This window comes from Aplysia californica, unplaced genomic scaffold, assembly GCF_000002075.1.
Source record: "Aplysia californica isolate F4 #8 unplaced genomic scaffold, AplCal3.0 scaffold00650, whole genome shotgun sequence".
In the NCBI taxonomy this organism is placed as follows: Eukaryota; Metazoa; Mollusca; class Gastropoda; order Aplysiida; family Aplysiidae; genus Aplysia; species Aplysia californica.
The window spans coordinates 146,009-150,012 of NW_004797920.1; the positions used below are offsets into that span (position 1 = coordinate 146,009).

The 4,004-nt window shown below is 40.6% G+C and overlaps 1 protein-coding gene across 1 annotated transcript in view; it reads right to left on the minus strand.

The window, feature by feature from the left end:
* Positions 1 to 2,776, minus strand: part of LOC101858810 (zinc metalloproteinase nas-14-like) — a 14,504-nt gene extending 11,728 nt beyond the window's left edge. The window contains exon 1 of the mRNA XM_013087873.2: positions 1,353 to 2,776. The gene's annotated coding sequence lies outside the window, so the exon portion shown is untranslated. The remainder of the gene's footprint in view (positions 1 to 1,352) is intronic.
* Positions 2,777 to 4,004: the final 1,228 nt, after the last annotated feature.

Below are 4,004 nucleotides of genomic sequence, written 5' to 3' on the forward strand. Positions count from 1 at the left end.
ATGCTCAAAAAAGAGCCACACTCTCTGGCGTTTTCCCGTCTCTCATAAATTTGGATAGGTTTTACAAATAATTTCTTTGGGTCTATCCTTGTCCCGTGTGCTTTCTTTCTAAAGAGAGCAGATCATCATCATCGTTCAGTGCCAGGTCTGAGACAGACATTGGCGATCATGGTTCTCTTTTCATTCCTTTTTCTTTTTAGTAGAGGTTTTATGGCGCTCGCAACTGCATAAAGTTTCTTCCCCTTGATCTCTTGCCCTGTGGGTTCTAATCCAAAACTTTGTTTGTTCTGCAGCTGCCTGACTTCCTGAGAGTATGTCCAATCCATCGCCACCGCCTTCTCCCTACCTCATCTCTGACTGAGACATTATTTATCTCAGATACATGCAATCATCGTGCACTACTCAGGTCAAGGCTAGGATAGTCTTTAGAAAAATGAATCATTGTTTCCCCAGTCATCAAGCTATTCAAATTATCAATGTGGGAGCAACACGTTAACTGCTGTTATGTCGATTCAAGTGTTCCAGAAACTGCATAATAATCAAAATTTGCCTCTTCCCAAATGTATTTTAATCAGTAAGCGTCCTTCTATGCCTGCGTCTTACAGCATTGCATCATTTCGGTTTCTGTTCCGTTAAAAAAACTCTCATCAGCCTATAATGAAAACTTTAATAATTTTACTTCTAACACCAGGCAACCCCTACTTCCTTCAGTCGCATTTATCTCGACTTCTATTCATGATGGATGAGGATGGGGTTTTTTTAAAATCAGAAGCCATGCAAAAGAACAGTGTTTAAGACTATAGTAATAACGCCTTATTATGCCTCCAAGATTAAGGAGCGTTTGATTCCTCAGTGTCTTGACAATACGATACCTTAGAATTACAAAGTTCTATCTGCTCATTACCTACTTTTCAGAATTTTGACGTCAAAGATTTTGAGTTTCACAACATGTCAAGCTCTTTTAATGCAATTCTTTGAATATCTTGATTGAAAACGACTCCAAATAATCCTGCGATTTTGCTAGAGCAGATAGAACATGTGATTTCTGACCTCATGGTCTTAGTAACTCAAAGCAGCCAAAAATCTTAGACAGAACTTTGTTAGTCTAAGGTAGCAAGGTATTCGTAAAGCAAAGACAATTTTGCGCACAAGAACCGTGTTTGGTTGGCGGGTGCTCTGGTGTGGTTTGCTCCTTCTTTCCTATCCTACATCTATTGTCCTTATCTCCTCTTCTTCTTTTTTATGTTAGTTACTCTCTTGTAACACCTCTATTCTTCTGGCGCTCATATGACCTTATGGAGTTGCGAGTGCCGTAAAACCTCTACTAAAACTTAAAAAGCACAAGAACCAACCTGACTCTGCTCTGCTGCGATCTCTCCCGCCCGAAAGTCCAGCTATCTGCGGTGACGAAGACACTCCTTGACAACCAGGCGAGCCACGAGCCACGTCCAGTGTGAGGGTACAGCTCTCTACCAGACGGACTGACCGCTTGACCAGTACCGGCTGATAATATACATGTGGTCAATTCCGCGGTTCAGACTGGCGACTTATCTTGCTTATTGGGAGCGTACGAAGATCCCCCCCCCCCTTTTCTCGTCGACGGATAACTGGCTGATAGGAAACATGAAACGTCTTTCAGAATGCCAAAAGGAGCTGTGACCGACTATTGCACTCTAAAATTGTATTTCTTCATTTTACACCAAAAAAAGTATTTCTTTCTTTCTCTCTTTCTTTCTTTCTTTCTTTCCTATTTATTTATTCATTCACTTATTCATTTAAGGCTATAATTAATGCAAGGGCTTTTTATGATCCCTTCAACACAAATTAAATCTTCTAATGATTTAGAACGTGGGCTTTAACCCTGACTACCAGGGTAAACCCGGGCTGAGAGGGATACAACATCCCTGAAGAAAGACAAAGATATTCAGTTGGGATCAACGACAAACACTCTCCAACAAACTGACTTTAAAAATAAAGTCAAAAGCTACACCTCCTGTCTGTGGGAGATTCATTGGAACAAACAAATAAATAATAAACTACACAATATTAAGCCCAAACTGGGTCCACAAAACCCGTCAGGCCTCTCCAGAAGGGACGAAGTCATTTTTACTCGATTACGGATCGGACACACGTCCCAAACACACAAGTCAAGACTTTGGAGCGACCCGAATGAAGTATTCTAAATGCAAAAAATTTCAAGATCTGTTCTCTGTCATTGATCCCAACAGAATTCTCGATTTTATAAAGGCAAGGCTATTGGCCTTTACGTTAAATTGTGAAAAGTCATTTTGATTTAAAGCAGGTTATCACTTTTAAACTGTTATTTTACCTCAAGTTTTTTACATTTTAAACCTAATCGTTGACCCCAGCCAAGTCGGGCAGTGAACTTTTGTGAATGCAACCAACTTGTGTTTCGCGCGCTCGTATGACCTTATGCAGTTGGGAGCGCCGTAAAACTCTTCCCAAAAAAGATATTTATTACAAATTCTCCCCGCTCCGGAATCGAACTCATGTCGTCTGAGTGCAACTATACCCCAGACATCCGCCGATCAAGCTCTTTGTTTTTGACATCTTTTGTTTCTCTGTTTCGTGTTTCGGTTTTCTCTTTCAAACTCAAGAAAAAAGAAATACTTCTCTACGAAGAATCAAATGGCCGCCCATGAATCTCGGCAACGATCGTACATAACAAGATCACTCCTCTCTTTGAGCCAATTATTAAAGTGTCCTCCAAGTCCGGTGGCGCCCGTGTCGAAAAAGTGCGGAATTTGCGAACAGAGTTACCCTACTTGTGTAATGTTAGTCTACACACACGACTGTAAACTGGAGAGACGAACACACACGACAGCAAGCATTCTAATAATGAGCCCGGGTGTAGTGTCTGACTTTTTATGTAGATCCCCGAAGTGAGTAACATTAACCAAGAGCCCATGGCATACGGGGCGCTTACGTCCCGTGAGTAAAAAAGAATAAGGTACAATACGGTGACTACCGTGACAACTTGTGTGAAAAACAATAAAAGCGAAAGTAACAAACTGTGCTATTCCTATTCTTCGTCTGGAGAAACGAAAGAGAGCTTCTAAACAACAACTGCTGCGCCATCTGAAGCAATGCGCGGACTTCCACGGACACTTTCTTGGACGAGTGAACTATCTTGTTATGAACGATCTTTGATATCGGCGCCCAATGGTATATATCGTCAGTGTTGTTTTCTATATAATACTACATTTGGGATTTCATCATTTGCCATACTCGCCCAGACTGTGGTGTAGAGGTTTGGCATTTTCCCGTCACAGGCAAAAGGCATGAGTTCGATTCACGTGACGAAGTTTTCTTTAAATCGAAATATATATTGTGTCACCCGTTAGTAGAATCAGGTGCTCGCTAATGTAAAAGCAGGTGTCAACCTTTCATTCTAAAAATACATTAGTGTTTGAGCGCTTAACCGGCTGCTTGCACTGTATGCTTTCCGGGAAGCAGAGATTTGAGAATGTTTCTGAGTGTTCTATTGTCTGCTGGGGTAATAATATAGTGGAAAACGAAGAGAGCTTGCTTTCGAGTGGGGATATGCGCTCTACAAATGCTATTTATTATTTATTATTAAAAACGTCTATATGATGTCACAGCGATACAAATATGACCCCACTTAAAGATGAACTCCCTGATTTGCGTGGTAGGTCAAGTAAGTTCAGAATAAAGGGCTAGAGTTGACTTCTAACTAACGTTAGGTTTTCTACGTTCAAAGGTTATTATTAAAGTCGACCAGGGGGATTTACATTCCTTTAACGTCAAATTGCCTGACCTATTTTCGCACTACGAAAACAGGATATAGCTTCATAATACAGGAAAAAGCGACGGAATTAAGTTATCAAATAGATTATCACTTATACCACCCAGGAACACCATCATACATCCCATACGCAGATAGGGAAATTCCCAAACAGGATATCACGTAGAACTCATAGGAAGACCCTCCAACAAAACATATATATATATATATAATATTA